Genomic DNA, 19,837 nt, shown 5'->3' on the forward strand with positions numbered 1-19,837 from the left:
TTAAAGACATTGGAAAAAAAAGGTCTATTTCTTTTGTACAAGAGAGCATAAATTCTGTATCATGGAAACCACTGCAAAATAGACTTTTTTACAAGGAAAGAGAATAGAAGATTAACAATAAACACCATTTCTGGTGTCCCTTCTCCAATTAATTTACATTTTGAATGTTGACCTTGTCAAATTTTTTTCTCTGTAAACATTATGGTTTTGCAATCCCTATTTTTCAACCTGGACTATTTAAAATTACTTTTACAACTGAAAAATTCATTTCAAGTAATATATGTTGCTTTGCCTTTTTTTTGCATAATGAATGGTTTAAAAACAGATCCTACCTTTTTTTCTTTTACTTTGCTTTTGTAGCTTGTTAGTATTAGTGGAAGAGCTACATGAATAATTTCAGACTATGGTTTATAATTAAAGTATTTATTCTGACTGTTAACTGTTCTATACTCCTTTTTGCAATTTCTATAGTTTGGCTGTTAACCTAAGTGAAATAGCTTATGAGTAAATGATCATTTTTAAATGGGAGAATGATGAAAACCAAAGCCAAATAATGCACCAGTGGGATGACTTTTCATGCTAAATTTTATGAAATGTTTTGATTTTCTATTTCTTCATGAATTCCCAGTAGCCATACAAAGGCTTCAAAACAAACAAGTAAGTAACACTACCTGCACATCAGGGAAAAAAATTCAGTGTTTTTTTTGTCTTTTCAAAGCATAAAAGCAATTCTGTAGAAACTCAACCTATGGTCAGATTTGTTATATATGTACATGTAAAATGTTGACATTTTACTTATAGAATAAGACCACAAAAACGTCTAGTGTTTCTTTCATGTTAGATATGTTAGCAATAAACAACACAAAGATATTATGAAAGGTTTTATAATGCTAAAAATATTTCCAAAGCTAAAGCAACTGTTCTTAGAGAAAAGGTTAGGTAAAACCAACCATAGTTTACAGAATTCAATATTATCTATCAGTTAGCATAGACCTCTTCATGAATATTAGACTGTTAGCCCTTCCAGACATATTTCTATATATGATCCTGTGAATAACAACATAATGTTATTTATCTTTCATCATCAATAGGCAAAAAAACGAAATAAAACTATTTAAGCTAAATTCAACACTATTCAACTATTTATATTTTCTGAAGTCTGTGTGTTTTACAGCATTTATTTAATTTTTATGTATTTTTAATCCAGACATGAATTTGCCTAAAACCCCCAAAAATCTATAAACTAGAGGAAAAGTATGGATTTGAACCAAGCCTCATCTAAATCTCAGGCAATCCCAGGACAGTCTCACAGCCAGTCATGAGAAACTCAGCAGTACCTACCAGCATTATTGGACAGTCCCAAGAGGTGCAGTAATCTGAGTTCTGATTTTGCAGTGCATGTGTCACCCTGGGTTTTTGAGATTTCTAGAAAAGCCTTCTGATATTGACATTCTTGTAAAGAACTTTCCCACACACTTTCCTGTAAACAACTCATAATTTACATTCTTGTGAAAACGGACACTGTTGACGGACTGTTGGTTAAGCCAGTGTCTGTGGAGAGGTGGCACTGTCATCCTCCAATCCACTGTTACCTTTGTAAAACTATAAATTATGGAGTCAGAGAATAAACGCCCTCTTTTCCTTCTCACCTGGAGAACGGTGCGTGTGTGCGTTCTTTCGTGTCCTACAGCGACATGCATGTCTATTTCTTATAGTTCTGTTGTGTTCTTAGCACAACAGTGATTGATTCACACCTACTTCATTCTATCCCACATACTTGGAGATATTTTAATTCTCATCTATCCAAATAGTTAAAGTGTGCCTATGTGACTCAGGCAGAAAGGTCACAAGTCTCCTGTTTTAAAAACAGGATCTCTCAGAACCTCAAGGTGCACAGATCTTGCCCTTTGACACTTTTATGAGGAAGAGAGATGTCTGCCCTTCAAAGAGAAACCCTTGCTGTGATTGTTGGATAACCTTATCAGCCTCAGGATACATTTAGGCACAGATTCATAACCTTGTCCACACGAGCTGCTTTACTTGTTTCTGATGGAATGGGCTTCTGTACAGGATACCTCCCTTGTGTTTACATTCCAAAGTCCATTGAGCAAGACTTTGAAAGCTTATATTACATTTTTTCTTTCTGAAATCACCAGGATGAACATATTATAGAACTAAGATTTATTTTTAAGCTTTTCCACTTTGTTATTTAGTGCATTGTTATCTTGCAGTAGCACAGCACAGTAAACATTTTGTGTTTTATCTGCCTAGCTAAATTTCTACCTCCATACTGCTACTTATGTGTCATGTTTAATCAGCTGTGTTTCCTTCCCACCAGTACATTGGTTTAGTGGATTTGTTTAGGCATTAGATTATTTAGCATTCCATCATGTATGACATCAACACAGCAGAACCTTGTGGGCTCTCCTAAAATAATGTTAATATGGTCTGTGAGGGCTCTTACAAGATCTTGAGTTGACACTGAAGTTATATTTTTCTCCAGAAGGAGGAGTGCATTTTTTTCTTTCTATTCCATTTAAATGAATTTAAATGCCCTGCAGAGGGATCTGAACAGGCTGGAAGTGCCAAGGCCAATCATGCAAGGTTCAACTAGGCCAAGTGCTGAGTCCTGTGCTTGGGTCAAAACAACCCCTGCAGTGCTACAGGCTGAAGAAAAATGGCTGGAAAGCTGCTCATCAGAAAAGGACTTGGGGCTGCTGGTCAAAGCAGCTGAACATGAGCCTGGGTATGTTCAGGTGGCCAAGAAGGCCAATGGCATCCTGGCCTGGATCAGCAATGGTGGGGCAGCAGGACCAGGGCAGTGATTATCACCCTGTACCTGACTCTGGTGAGGCTGCACCTCGAGTGCTGCATCCAGTTCTGGGCCCCTCTCTGCAAGAAAAACTCTGAGGTGCTGGATCAAGTTCAGAGAAGGGCAATGGAGCTGGCAAAAGGTCTGGGGCAGCTGGGAGTGTTTATCCTGGGGAAAAGGAGGCTGAGGGGAGCCTTTATCACTCTCTAAAACTGCCTGAAAGGAGGTTTTAACCAGATGGAGGTCAGTCTCTTCTCTCAAGTGAAAGTGGTAGGACAAGAGTAATTGGCCTCAAGTTGTGCCAGGGTAGATTGGATATTAGGAAAAATTTCTTCATGGGAAGGGCTGTCAGGCATTGGACCAGGCTGCCCAGGCAAGTGGTGGAGTCATCCTGCCCAGAGGTACGTACAAGACCTGCAGATGTGGCATTTGAGGACATAGTTTAGTTGTGGACTCGGCAGTGCTGGGTTAATTTTTTGGACTTGATGATCTTGCAGGTCTTTTCCAACTTAAAAATTTTATGATTTTGTGATTCTGTTTGTCAAAATTCTTCAGAAAAATTTTCATACTTTGGAAATAAAGATTAATTTATGTTTTTCTATACTTCCTTTTTGTCTTTTAGGCATTAGAATAATCTTGTAATTTCTCAAGCTTATTTCTAAGAAGAAGGTAATACTATAAAGTCAGTCTGAAAGGAAAAGCAACAACTGCAAGCATATTCAGACCTTTTCTTGTCTGAATATTAGAGACAAAAAAAAAAGGAACCTTTGAAAAATTCAGAGTCAGGTATGAGGACTATGAAATGAGAGATGAGATAGAATGAATCTCTCAGGAGTGTTGTCCTTGTATCCAAGAAGTCCAAGGTCTACAGCTGACTGGCAGTTTATTGGATCCTATCCTATAATTTCAGCGGGTTTTTACACTGGACAGTAATATAAAGATATAATTTGCTTTTGTTAATAAGCAATATCATGGTTACAATCACAGTTAAAAGAATATCTCAGAGGTAGATGGATTTGATGGGTGCAACAATAAAGCATCGTGATGTCTAGTTTGCAAGATGTCAAAGTAAACTTTATAGAAAGCAAGCAATATGACAGAGAATCAATAAAATAAATGTACTGGTTCTTAGCAGGAGCTAAACAGCAGCATTCCATTTTTGCCCTCCAAATGTCAGGTCACCTTGAGCAAGGCATCCTGTGAGGCTGAGCTTTTTAAACTGCCTAGGAATGGTACTCCAGTCTCCTACACCTATGGCAAAGATGACTTTCAGAAGAAGTCATTATCTCTTTGGGAAATCCAAAAGAGGGCACCAGAGTTTCAAAACTTGTCAGAATATAGTAAGTCTCATGCAGCATCTAAATTGTTCAACTATTTCAAATAGGTGTTGCAATTTTATATCTAAGATCTCCAAATATATTTATTCATCCTGAAAAGTGACGATTTGATAAAGTCAAGCAGATGTTTTTGAACATGTACTCATTCAGCACAGAAAGACATTTAGCCTGAAGACTTTCTTCCAAGAGGGGATTGATAGAAAAAAGGAGGAGATCTAGTTCTTGGACTTATAAAAATAATTGTATTATTACAGTCCCAATCTACCATTTTGAAACCTAAGCACACCAAAAGGAGTGCTTATTTATACCAATATTACAAAGGAACACACTGTTCTTCCTCATTCCTGGGCAACACACATGTATGAAAAACTGTACTACAGAAGTGACTAAGTATAGAGCAAAAACGTAGCAATTTCAGAAGCCAGAACAATTGATAATATAAAAAATTTCTATTGTGGTATATTGTCAATAAGGTTGCTTCCTCCTTCTGCCACAACAGTGTTTGTTGAGATTGCTGGCTCTATCAGTCTCCAATTTTGTTAAACCCCAAATTTTTAGAATTGGAGACATCCAGTAGAGCTCATGGTTTTCATGATATCTGTTCAGAGCTGAATAAAATTGAATATTGATATTAATGAGCAATAGGATGGAAGAGTGAGTATAGTTGTTGAAATTTAAGAGCAAAACAGGATTAGAATTAAAATTATCTTGACAAACAGGAATAATGGCCTGGGAAAAATATGGTGAAATTAATCACTGACAAGTATATATTTAAGTTAGGCAATGTGAAATGGGGAGACCTGATTAGGAAGCAGAACTAGGAAAAGACTGAAAACTATTGTACTTCAGATTCTACACTGCAGAAGCAGAACGTTATGGTGGAAATAAAAGGTCACACACGGATGGATGAATTGGTGTTTTATGTGTAAGACACCTAAAATAAAGTTTGTACTCTTCCCTCTCTCTCTCTCTCCCTCTCTCTCCCCCCTCCTCCTCCCCTCCTCTCCCCCCTGAAAGAGTTATTTCTGTTCACCTCATTCACTATTTTCTATCAGACTCACAATTTAAGTATCTTTTGAGTACTTGAAAATGGATCTTTTCAGGCGCTGGTTTAACCTACTTCTCAGCTGCTGCAGGCTGAAGTTTTTCAATGAATCTCTGACACACATTCATACAGATTAGACATTAGCATTGGACAGCTAACAGTTTGGAATAGAATTTAATAAGAAGAGAGGGCAGACTATAAAGTTATGTACAGGACAATCTGGGCTGGCTTGCACCCAGATGAACTCTGCTATAGCCATTCTCTCTAGTCCTTCAGGCTTGTACTTCCCTTTCCTTATCTTTTGCCCTTTCACTAAAAATCCCATAATATGTTTTGCACAACTCCACATGCCCTCTTAAATATCCCATAGTATGAGGATACTTTCCAATGAGAGCCATGAACATCTTGTTTCACTTGTCTTATCAGCTACAAACTTAAGGCTGAATGTCATCAAGCCTGTCTATGAATGAATGTGTTCCTCAATAGTTCAGAATTCAGCAACACAAAAAATTTCAACTTTCTTATCATCTGTTATCTCCAGCCATTAGGATTTTATTTATTATTTTTCTTTACCTTTTTTTTTTGTCTTTTTTTTTAATGTTGACTCCTCTGTAAGCAGAAATCCTTACAAACTTGATATAACAGTTGTTTCCTATTCCCTGGTCAGGATGTGATTCTGATTTTATTATTGTAGACAGATCCTCCTTGATTAGAAGGGACTTTGACTCATTTCTGCAGTAACTGTCTGTCAAGTTCCCTTTCAGTTACAATCTTTGAAGGTGACAAAAATTTGTCTAAGGCTGAGCATACAAATCTAATTGCACTTTCTTTGAGCAAAGGATGGAATAGATAACTTCCTGAGCAACTTTTCTACTAAATTAGTGCATGATTGAATTTATTTATTTATTTTACAGTCTAGATATTTGTTATTTCTGCTGAGAAATGACTGGTTTTTACTGCATCATGAACACTTCAATGAGGATCTCCCTCCCAAACACCAGATGTTCTTCCTTTCTTTCTTCCTTCCTTCTTGCCTTCCTCATTTTCTTTTCTATTTCATATACCACAAATAATATTGAATAAAGTCTATGCAGTGCTGTTGTCTGATATAATGTACATTTCAATCTGTATATATTACTAATGCACATATCCTAACCACACAAACACATTCTGCATTCCATTAATGTTTCAGCCTATCTGACATATTCCAGAGCTAGTTTTTCATTCAGTGGGTGGAAATGTTTATGCATTTGCAGGCACAGAGAGCTGGTAACAACCTCATGGAGGACTGAATATTGTCTGCTTGCATCATATAATCCCTGCCAGCAGACTCAATTTGCCTATGTGCAGCATTTGATGACACAACCATGCTGCTCCTAAGCCCAGAGCTAATATGTTTTCTTTATATAGAACTCTATCAGGAAAACATAACAGATGACTGATTTAGTGATGCTTTACTAGTGTGACTCAGCACTTACCAGGCAAGATATTCTCATTAAAGCCTTTAAACATTGCATTATATGTGTGTATATATATACATACGTATGACACAGTACCAACGAAGTCATCTATGCTTTTAAAATGGAAGGATCCCTTGTTTGTTATTTAATACAGGAAAGATCCCTTTCCCAATAAGTAACAAGACCCCTTTCCCAATAAGTAACAAAACACCAACACCCTCTTTTGGAGATTAAAAGAGCTTAGCCATACGAATTTCACAATCAGAAGAAAAAAGGTGGCTAGTTTTTTGTGTGTATTAGTACAGATGTAATTATGACTTGTGCTCAGTACTGTCTCCATCCCCAGGTGCACATAGCAATGTTAACAGTCTAAGTAATAACTGATAAATGCACACAACCATTTTCACCTCATGCTCATGCTGGAAAGCAGCATTGCAAAGAAAAGAAAACAAAACCAAAAATCCAAAAAACTATGAGCCCTGTCAGATAGCAAGGTGATGATGAGCCAGCAATGTGCTATTGCAGCCATGAAGGCCATGAGCGTCCTGGCTGCATTGGACAGAGGGTTGTCAGCAGTCCAAGAGAAGTGATTTTTTCCCCTCTACTCAGCTCTGGTGACATACATGTGGAATACTGCACTCAGTTCTTGGTCTTCCAGTTCAGCAGTGACACAAACATCCTGGAGTATGTCCAGCAAAGTGTCATGTAAATGACCAAGGGATTGAAGCATCTGACATATGAGAGGCTGATAGAGCTTGGATTGTTCAGCCAGGAGAAGAGAAGGCTCAATGCACAGAAATACCTAAGGAAGAAGATAAGAAGATGGGAATCAGTAGTATGCAGAAACAGAACAAATGGCAGTGCACAGAAATTGGAATACACAAAGTTCTATTTGAACACAAGAAAAAAAGTATTCATGAGCTGGTGGTCTGACACTGGAGCAAGTTACCCAGAGAGTTTCAGGGTCTATTCTTAGGAATAATCAATGCCCATGAACAACTTGCTGTAGCTGACCCTACTAAACAGCAGGGTTTAATTAGATGATCTCCAGAGTCTTTTCAATCCTTGACTGTTCTGTGAGTCATATACAAATACATGCACAAGCATGCACTTTTTACATATTCATCATATCAATAATCAAATATTACAATACTGATCTCTACTACACTTTAGAGTGTGACTATAATTCTGCTAAAAACTTTAGACATTTATTTTATATTATTTTTGTATGAACTTCATGTAGTATTTGTCTACACAGTGTTCTGATGAACACTGTGTTCTGATGAACAGGCATACACCAGGACAGCATTTTCCAGGAGTAAGAGCTTCCAGTATTTTCAAGTAAACAAAACTCATTGTCTGCTTTCAGGGCAGACAGAGGACGCTGCTGGTGTCCTAGATTTACCTTACAGCTCTCAAATCTCCACGAAAACACACAATTAGTATAGTCCACTGGAAAAAAAAAAAAAAAGGCAAATTCATTCTATTATAACAACATAATTAAATCAGATATCTTTGTTCAGTCTTAGAAATGGCCCCTAACACCAATCAGAGAGAGCAGCAAACACAAATAAACACCATTCTCTCTCTCCTGCACTGTTCTTTTTCTCAATTCAAAGACTAGAGGAAATGGAATAAATCAGAGTCTGATGTTCAGCTCCTGACACTCTGCTAGAATTTTCCTCTGCCTTCTAAGCCAGAGACTCTTTTATTTTTGTTAGGCAAGATATTGCCACAACAGAGTAGTAGTTTACTATACATATTTCTTAATATTGTAGGAAAGAGTAAATATTCTGTTGTACTCAGAACATAAGGTCATTTATCTGAATTTCTCTTAACTTGCCTACATCACATTAGAGATATGTGGGCAGATGAAAGATTTTATTTTTCTTTTTTTCCAGCTTGTCTTCCCACATGGTTTTTCCTTCAAAAAAATCCCTTTACACATTGGAACAAAAAGATAAATTGCTATATTAAGCAGGTCCTCTGCAGATTTTTCTCTCTTCTTTAATATGTAGTAAGATCTTTATTCAGTGATTTTCTTCAGAGGCAAAAATCCAAATGGTGGGATATAACAGAGGCAGTATGGCATTTTCCATGAGGAAAAATCTAGACTATATCTTTAAGCACTGTTAGTTTTTTTTTCTATCAAAGAGTCCTTTCCTTAGGAAGAAGACATAAGTTAGCTGGATTTGTTCTATCCAGAACACTGACAGTGCATTAAAGCCCAGTGGTTAAGATTTTCACTCAGAAAACAAGATGTGGTTTACCTCAGGAGTGAGAGCTCACCTCTTGTTAGTCAAAAGAATACTCTGACCTGTAAACTACAGCTTGAGGAACAGAAGGGGGAAGGAAAAGTGCTACCTGCTGTGTCTTATTTCTCCAGCTGCAGCTGAATTATTTCAGAATGACAACTGTGAGAGTCAGAAGGTTGGTGACATGGGACAAATGACAGTGATTTCTACAGCTTAGAAAATTTTCAGAAGGGACATGACAGATCACAGCTGTAGGTTTTTCTCCCTCTCTTACTGGTATGGTGCATTTCATTGTTTATTTTTATTTTTATTTTTTGACAGAAGGGCAAATGACAAAGCTAATGCCTCAGTCCACAAACAGTACCAAGGAGGTCAGGATGGCAATGCCCTGTATAATGCTATTGTATTCATGGTTCAGGATCAAGAACTGTGTGAGGAAGCTGTTTCTAAAGATCAGATGTTAAAAGTTTACCCTTCCTGCTTGTTTGTCTGCTCTTTCAAAGTCTGCTGGATCATACCTTCTATTCAGATTTTTATTTTATTAAGCTCTGCATTCACTGAAAATTGCATTAAATCTAGAAGGGTTGGTTTCTTGTCTATTTGTTAAAGTACAGAATTTTCCCTTTAAATACATTTTGAAATTGCTGCATCTATCCCCTTCCAGTGTTTCACAGGATTGTTGAGGATGAAATGGACTTGAGGAGACCTTCTAGTCCAACCCCCTTACTCCATGAGGATCACTCAGAGCAGGTCACTCAGGTCTGCCCAGTGGGCTTTGAATATCCCCAAGGATAGAGACTCCACAACCTCTCTGGAAAACCTTTCCCAGTGCTCAGTCCTTCCCACAGGAAAAAGTGACTGTGATTGGGTTAAATGTCATGGTTTTTAAATTTGTGCCTATTGTGTCTGGTCCTGTCAGTAGCACTGAGAAGAGACTGGTTTCTGCATCTTCTTTTTCTCTTGATGGTTATTTTCTTTAGCCTCCTCTGATTCAGGTTAAACTGCCACAGCTCTCTCAGCCTTTCCTTATAGAAGAGATGCTCTCATACCTTCGTGACCTTTGTAGTCCTGCACTGGAACCACTTGAGTAAGAACATATCTTACTTGTGCTGGGGAACCAAGAACTGGACCCAGAACTCACCAGTGCTGAGCAGAGGGCAAAAATCACCTTCTTCAAACTGCTGTCAGCATTCCACCTTCCTAGGGCTTGAGGTGGGGCTGACCAGCCTGCAGTTCCCTGGATCTTTCTTCTTGCCCTTCTCAAAGATAACATCCACAATTTCTTTCTTATATAATATATTATCTTGTATTATTTTCTCTAAACTACAATTCAGAGGTATAAATACAGACAGAAAAGAGCATAATAAAAATAAATTTGTCTGTTTATATGAACTCCTGGCCTTTCTATTTGCCTGAGGAGCCAGAACCTGTCACATAGCATCAGTGATTATGTCTATACTGATTTTTAACTGTGCCTGGGAGTGTGCACAGGCTCTGGAAAAGCCCTGCTATATCCAGAGTTCTTCACAATGGATGTGGTGCTGTCTAAGCCACCTTGTACTGTCCCAAACACTCTCCAGGTTGAATTCAAGAAGAAAAGAACAGTGTATGACCATTCCCATTACTTGGTTTACACACAGCTCAACCTGTTTTAGGACTAAAAACATTTGATAACAGAAAATGTAAGTTTAATGACAAAGAATTGTCTATTCACCTTTAATTTACTAATTGAGATATAGCCAATATTTTGTTTGGTTGGTTTTTTTTTTCCAAGTAAGTTTTTTAGAAACAAAAAATAAAGACCATTGTGAAAGAATAAAAACAGAGTTTCACCCACATTTTACTCTTTTCAATACACAAATATGCTGCAGGACTGACTACAGTTCAGTGTAATACAAAAATCTTGTTATCACGTGCAAGGTCAAAGATTTTGCAACCAGTCTATGTACTGACATACAATAAACTGCAAATGACTGGTGCTCTCTGCACGTGCTTCACATGTAGCAATGTAGTTTCTTTAAAGAAACAGAGTTTAAGACATATCAGATCAAAGAACGGGTAGGAAATTAAAATTGTAAACCCAAATAATCACTGTGACATTTTCAATGCTCTTCTATATGCCTAGAGTGTTTTTTGTGTAAAAGACTTGATCCTAAGTATATCTTTGAATAGCATATTATGGAGATCAACTAAAAATATAGGGAACATTTATATACAGCAACACAGAAAATTAGCCTGTGATGTTTATCAACATGCAAACTCTTCAGGAAGGGAATGTGAAGTCTCTGAGTTTTGAAAAGATGCGACTATACTAAAAAAATGCTGCAAATCAATAGCAAGTTTATCAAATTTCTTCTTTTTCTGATGTCTCAGTATTTAGCAATAATTCTTCCTAACCTTTTGGAAGAGATGAGAATAGAAAGGTAATTCCTTCTAGTAACAAAAATAAAAAAATTCTGATCTAAACCTCTGTTTTCAGCTAGGTGTGCCTTAGCCATACAAATTTCTCCATTCCATTAGGAAATTACTGGTTTTGCAAATTTGTTCCTTTTCAAATTTGTCTTTAGCATGTCAGAGAGAAGTTATGAGATTGTGTAGGGCTCCAGTGAATCCACGTTTCAGACTTTTTCTGACAATGCAGTCGCAACAATACTCCCTAGAGTGGCAAAGCAACACAAACGACTGGTCTCCATGAGAGATGGAAAACATTCAGTAGCTTTATTTGCCAAACACAGCACATGCTCTTACATGAATCACAGGGAAAATCATAAATAATATAATGGACTGAGATAAAGATTTGAGTTTGTTTTTTTCCCCTCTTTTCTTTTTTTTGCCTATATATATATAAAAGAATGCTTAAATTACTGCTGGTTCTAGAAAAATATGATTACAGAGGTATAAGCTATATAACAACCATCTAACAGAAAAAGGTAAAAACACTTGGCCAGAGGCAGCAGTTTTCCTGTCTTGAAGTGATTTGGCTCTGCAGAGCTTGCATCCATACAGATAAACTCTCTTACAGTTCAAAATATCATGGCATCAGTCATGACAACAACTGGCAATTGTTCTGGGCTCACAGTAACCCTCCAGGCATTCTAGGGTCTGCAGGGGAGAATAGTTGTCTTCAGCCAAAAAAACAAATCAAAACAAAACAAAACAAAACAAAAACAAACTCAAAAAGTACAAATTATTTATCAGTATGAACAATTCGCTTCAGAATCTGGGAAATCATTAGTTTAAAAACAAAGTTTATGGTCTGAAAGCAGATTTTGTTATTATAGTGTATTGGAAAATGGTCTGAGGAAATGGTGGAAATTGTCAGGCCATTCTTACTTACCAGGTCATAGGAATCATAGAGAAGCATTTGAGTATCTTGCCTTCTTCAGAAGAAGGTTCCTCTATGATAAAGAAACATATGGTTTCCAATGAGAAAGATATCAGAGTCTTCTGACTCCTTAATGGATGGACCTAAGAGTATCAAGTCCAAGCTCATACCTAAACTTTCCATCCACCGTTTTGCTAGGACTGTGCAGACTGTTGTAGTAATTATCCAAGCAACCAGCATTTCATTTCAGGAGGCAAGGACCAGTTCCCAAAACAATTTCACTAAGGTTCTGTATCAAACTGAACTATACATGGTAGCTTTGTCTCGAATTCCATCTGGATGAGCAAATCAGTTTATATGTTTCCCTTTCCTATTAAAGTGATGAAATAAAAAATAGGGTTTCCTTTTTATGTTTTATATCAGTAATAGCCTTTTGATGATACTTGTCATCCTGCACTGAAGTGTAAACACAATAAATTTGACTGTAGTGTGAAGCTAATCTAAACAAAAAGTGGAATAATATTCTCTTCTTCCATATCATCAGAAAATGTATTGTTGCATGAGACAGGAATGTAATAACATCCCATACAATATTAAATATATGTATTTTAATATGGCTTAGAAGTTCGCACAAATTGCATTTTTTAGTGATAGAAAGCATAAACACTTTGAGAAAATAATCATATTACTGAGAAAAGTTGCTTTGCGAGTGAATTTTCTGCAAAAATATTTTCCTTGCTTAAACATAAAACACTAAGGAAATGCAGGGATAATGAATATTCTTTATTCTATCCTGTGAACCTCATGATACAATTCAGTGTTCCAATGAAAGAAAATGGATGAATTTAGAATAATATAGCAATGTTTAATGCCATAATCTATAAACAGTGGGAGTAGATATATATAAAAATCTAAAACATGGCATAGGGAAGGAATAAGGACAAAGATGCATATAGGTATCTTTGGGGAAAAAAATAAAATCACTCATTTTAGCTATTTGAACCTGCATATTTACATGTTTCACAACTCCTAGATAATTTTATATTCCTTTGTACAAGAATGTCCTGGACTCTTCCTGAGCAAGATTTTTCTCTTTCTAACAGTATGCAAACTGCATTATGTATTGGTGATTTGTAAGACATTTAGAAAAATAAAATTACAATCTATTAAAACAAATGTTCATTTGTTTTACAAATTCTCTTTTTTAAAATGTGTTGATAGATTTTTTTTTTTTTAGTTTCTTCATAATCACTCTTTTGCTGCTGGTGCTCTGTATCTTAGCTTCATTTTACCTTCTTATAAATAAATTTACCCATAGCTTGGAAAAATGTCAAATAGGAATTTCACTACTTTCATCTCACCAAGTGTTGAAAGAGAATCAATTAAATTTCTAGGGACAGTGGCCACTTTTGAGTGGGAGCTAACAGTATATCCACCCACTACATATCCTTTATTCAGATAACTTCCAGCTTTTTTTATAAGCCCTGAAAGAGCAATGCAACTCTGACAGGAATAAAAATGGAACTTAACCTTCAATTGACAACGTAAGGATGAGTCAGGGATACTGTGGAATCAGTGCAGTGAGGGAACTACAGGGACTATGAGAAATATCAGTGTGTTTCTTGATGAATTCTCTCTGAATATGAATAATTTTGGGGATGCCCCACAGCAAAATTGTTCCAATGATACGCCAACTCACAAATGTAGTCAGCCATTCTTCTTAAGGAAGAGAAGTGGATTGCCAAGGCTTCATCCCTAATTCATTTCATCTTGCTCACAGACACAGAAAATCTTCCAAGTCTGCTATTCCAAGAGCTGTGCATTACCCCATGTGTAATTACAAACTCAAACTAAGGAATCTTTTCAGCTCTTTCTTCCCCTGTGTTAGTAGTTTGCCTTTATGTACTCTTTGTCCTACTTTACTTTTCCCAACTTTAAACTATTTTATTATTCTTACTAGCCACCATAATGTAATTTTGTTGATCTCCATGGAGTATATTTTCTTTGTCTCAAACAGGTGCACTACAGAATTTGTAATATTTATTGGGGTTTTTTTTGCCTAAAAGATTCAGAGAGAGAATTGTATAATGTTTCTGCCATTGTAGCTCACAATGTTTACTTTGCTTTCCTAAAACTAATGAATTCAAGAGAAGAACTGCATTTTTTTCTACATTCTGATGGTTAATTTACACCTGATTTGTATAGTCCTTCAGCATTAAAGAGTGCACCAATACATGCAATGCTTCACCTTCGCCATAGAAATTTATCTTTTTAAAATTGTAATACAGGTTAGTTTCTGTTGCAGCCTTGTAAAATTACTGCTTTTTGCTCTTTTATTTCAATAAGATGCTCACTACCAGTGATCAGGTTCATTCAGGTGTATTGCTGAGGGATCTTTCATGAGTTTTACCTTAGGGTTACAAAGAAATTATCAACTTCAAAACCAAGAGATGAATGGGGAATTAAGGATGACTTCTTTTACTCTCAAGTATTTGAGGAGAAAGACAAATCAGTTTGGTAGTACAATTCAGTTTGAGGCATTTAGACATCTGGATGGGTGCAAGCAGGCACATAAGAGTCTGGATTATTGTTACAGCCACAAAACTTGATTCTATGTTTTTAGTAACTATGACTGTCTGAGAAGACCCACAGTATCTCACTTGGCTTCTGCATGATGATCCAGAAGGATACAGGATGCAGGACATCCTGCAGTTCTTGTGTCATGCTGTCATACTCATCACACATTTCTGATTCTCCATGACCTCTCAGCTGATATCATAGGCCTAAGTTTAGGTGAGTCTGTAGGACTATACAGCTGGATCCAGACAAGCAGTTGGCCCTAGAACACAGGTCAGCAATCAACCACCAGGAATGGGCCTCAGTTGCTTACATACAAGAATTTATGCCCTAAAGTATCCAAGGTACAAGGATACTGGAGTTTTGGCAAAGGACTTAAAGCAGACTCAGTCTTTGGAAATTATTACAGTGTGTCACAAGGGTCACTGAATATTCACAGTTAGGCAAGGATTTGTGCCCCATATTGGATGGGACTGAATTTCCTCTATAGTTCTTACTTCATAAACTTTAGTAGGCTCTTAGCTCCTACTTTGAGCATAATTAGCAGGGTAATGTTGGATATTATGAATCACACATTATGGAGAGCCCCTGATCCCAATTTAGTTTTCTACACACAATTTTCTGGTGCTGTTTGATTCCTGCCCAGTACATCTGATATGTATGCACAGAGGTAGTAGACATGACATAAAAAATACAAGGACATTTGACCCCTCTCTAGGCAGACAGAATAGGCTAGGACATCTTAAATGACATTTAAGATGCCTCTTACATTCATTAGATGAAACCTGATCATTGATAGCAAGAATCTTACTGAAATGTAAGCAAAGCTTCAACAGTAACTGACCTGTACTACAATTTCAGAAAGATAAATTAAAATAGAAATAGGTCAACTTAATGGCCAGCATTGTCCTCAGTCTGGAAAACTGAAAGGGACTTTCTGTACCTGCAATACCTGAAAATTATTTTTATTACTCTATAACTTTATATAGAGAGGAAAATAAATTTTAAAGTCAAAGATGTTTGGATCAAATTCAGAATTCCAAGTATGATTAAGAAAGTGTACTGTATTGTGAATTTAAAACCAAGACATTAGACATTATGGAAAAAGGAAACAGGTACAGCATTACAATAACTATTAAAGCCATGGAGAATAGTTTCTGATGTCCTGTAATAATAACAACAGTCTAAGTAAAAATTAGAACTTCATGTGGATTCATCTTCATTCAAATTGATGAATTCAAAGTGGCGGAATTCTGAGAATTGTCAGGGCATTGTTCTGAAAACACATAAGTTTTCATTGCTGATTAAAAAAAATACAAAACAAAAACGACCCATTGTTTAAAACTAAAACCTGCTTGTTTGTTCAGACGCTCCTTAGGCTTTCTAGGGAAAGCACATGTCCATGTCTTATGACAGAAAGTGCACATTATTTTGTTAAAAATCACATACGTACACTCTCAACCCTGAAATTTATTCATCAAAAATCTGCTTGGAAATACTCCCAAGTTTTATATTATTAGTTGAAATTTAGGTCAGATTCTTTGGTCTGCTCTGCAAAACAGTTAGTGGAGTTTTAGGTATCCCTTTAATTTTGAATGTCTGCCTACATGCCTGAGCAATCTGCTATGCTAGCATTTCTAGGAATGTGGTAAGTTTCTTAGAGTACTCCTAAGGAGTCACCACACTAAAGTTCTCAGTATTTTTCCTCAATGCCTGACATTCTGCAGACCTTACACTGCAGCAATGGGGATGAAAAACTCAGAGTTAAAGAGTAATCACAATTTGAAAATAAACTACAATATAATTCCTCAGTAAATAGAAGAAGCAAGTCTCTGTGACTATTACCGCCTGTAAGTTGAACTATCAGACACATTCTTTTTTTTTAAGAAAAATAATAAAATAATTAAATTTACTGTCTAGAGGTTGCATGGACAAAGTTTAAGAAAATTTATTTGGCCTACTATGGAAATGGAAGTCAACATCACAGTAGTCCTTGATAAGGACTTGGAGAAGTAAGACAGGGTGAAGAGCTAGGCTTAGTCATCATATTGAATTAAACTTCACAACATAACACTTTCAAGCGATTGATAGAAGTCATGAAATACACAAGAAAAAGCAAAATTTAATTTCCCTAGATGAAATTTGAATTTAGTCCTTTATTAATATAAATCATAAAATATAGCTGGGTCGTTAAGTGAAAATTCAATTACAAAATAATTATTCTTGTCTGTAACATAAGAAAGCACATTTCTAAGTCAATTAATTTCTTTTCTTAGAGTTACTACAGATAATTACTTTTACCCAACAATATTTAGCAAGTTTCTTTTATATTATTTTAGTTTTGTTTATAATTTTTGGAAGATCTCTTATTTTAGTATTTTAGTATGTCTGGGTTTGGTCTTGTCTATTCTTTTTCTGGCATTTGTCTCTCAATTCCCACTAGAGTTCTTGAGTTTTGGCTTTCTGTAAAGTAAGGCACCAGAGTTTAAGATTATTTTTAAAAAAATAAATTATATCATACTTTTTTTTTTTTAAAGCCCATTGAGAAAATGACAGGTTCTTGGAGCTTTGCTTAGAACTGAATTACTTGTTAAGGACCTTTAGTTTCTTTGAGATCAGTCGCAATGAAAGTATTCCTATGACTTCCACAAGACTCAAACCTTCACGCTTTTCACTTCAGCTGCAACCTATACTACTCTGAAACCACTTTCACCAGCTTAGATGTAAAAGAAAATGAACATACAAAAAATTAAAACACAAAGCTGGATCAAAACACTGAAATGTTAATATAGGTCCTGACAGAAAATGGTTGGAGAGAGAGAACTACATTTGACAGAGGGCCAGCTCGGTGCTTAGTGCTTCCAGGAGCTCAGACACCGAGGTGGTGCTGCAGTCTGGAATGGAACTACAACCAAGCAGTAAACTTGATTGAGTTTAGAAGAGTCTCATCATTAAACCAAACTACAAGAGCTGCACCATAAAGACACACATCCCTATATGGAAGGAAATATTGCCGTGGAAAAAGAAGTGGCTGATGTGGTTTCAATAAAAAAATAGCACCTTAGGGAAATATCCCACAAATGTAACAAAATAGTTACCAAATATAATACTGATGCCACCCATGAGATTCACAGGAACTTTGACGTCTTTAATTTTGCTTTCATTTACTTGTTTTTTTGGTGCCTTTTTGAGAACATCTGCATTTATTTTTATTCCCAATATAAAGCTCATCAGATATCCCACAACAACCTCTGTGCCCATCTTCAATTACAATGAAAACCTTAAGATACTGTAATCTTATATTCTTTGCTCTAGAAATTGGTGGGAAATGCTTTGACTAAAAGAGTAGGTACATATTAGGGCCCACATTACTCTTCAACTACAATATGGAGATTTTTTCACTATCAAACATGAAGTGTTATACAACACATAGAATTTCAGGACTCAAATTATCAGTATTGTCAAGCAGAACACCAGTGTTATATTTGAGAAAAAATAATCAATTTATTAGATTTATACCATCAGGTTTTTCTGTTACATATTAATTCTATCTGTTTTCCTACTTACCTTTAATCATCAGCACCACAAAATAGCATCAAAATCAAATATTCTTACCATGAAGTTTCATACAATTACATCTCCTTAAGCAAATAACTATAACTATAACTATAACTATATATATATATATATATATATATATATATATTATATATATATAAAATCTGATGAACTGTAGGAACTGGTACTGGCAGATACATTGAGTAATCTAAAACATGGCACTTTTGGAGTTTGGGTTTTTTTTCCTATGTTTAGACCTAAACAAGCCATGATGACTGTAGAGAACAGGTGTTTTAAATAACAGTGTCTACACTGAGGAAAGTGTAGGTTTTATTTAAACATGAGAATTTCCATGTTTTATAAACTTCAAGATGCACTCATAGGAAAAAACCATCCATTTTAAATATTTTCTTTGAATGAATGGACACAATTGAGTAGACAAAGCTTGGAGGAAAAGGCTTTCAGGTGTTACTGATACTTCAGTCAACTAGGAACTTACATCTTATCACTACAGCAGGAAGAAAAAATATGGTCAGGAGCAGTCCTCAGCCTCCACATCACTGGCAGTGAACCCAGGAGCAGCTCATATGAGTGAGGGAGAGCTGAAACCACGGTGCACCTTTGCCCACATGAGCTCACCCTATCCATAACAAATGTGCAAAAAGAAAAACCAAATAGTTATTTTTAAAAAAAACTAAATTCGCTGAAGCTTTTCCTCTCAGCAGTGGGCCAGAATGTAACCTGCATCCCACATATTAAAGGGATTTTGTCCTTTATAGACTGTGTGAATGCCTTACTAAGAAAAATATTTGATTAACTTGTGGTAAAGGACAAGCTCAAACAAAAAAGACAAGGAGGCAAGACTGTGTTCTGCCCTGCAACCTCAGATAAACTAATTTCCCTCTCAGTTTCTGAAAAATAGAATAGGAGTGATAATCAATAATGTTTCATGACCTTCCAGAGGTACTGTGTGCATCAATGCATGGCAATATGATGGGAATCAAGTCTGTGAAGAAACTCCTAATAGCCTTATTTCTGAACTCTGCAGGAGTTTCATGGTCATAACTATCCTGAAAATTTCCATATCAAAATTACCATAAAGTTGTTGTGGTTGTTCTTGCTGTAGGCAGAGAAGGAGAAAGAAACTAAGAAAAAAAAAATCCTTAAAAAACAATTTTCTGAGCCACTATGTCCCATTGCTATGCACTCAAGAAAGGCTTCAAAAGCCTTTTAAATTAAAACACTCCACCCTGATGTTTTTGTAAGACGAGGCTCAGTGCCTCCCAGGTCTGGGCCTTGCTCCACATGATGAAATTGCAGGACCACAGTGATGTAACTTCACAACTTCTACCGTGTTGTAGGACTTCTTGAGCAAGCAAGATGAAAGAGGAGAGAACGGGGGCTGAAAGGACAATGGTTGTTCTATACCCTTTCTAATATCCAATAAACACAGACTTATACAGCCAAA

Source organism: Fringilla coelebs, assembly GCF_963513975.1.
Source record: "Fringilla coelebs genome assembly, chromosome: 3".
Taxonomy (NCBI): Eukaryota; Metazoa; Chordata; class Aves; order Passeriformes; family Fringillidae; genus Fringilla; species Fringilla coelebs.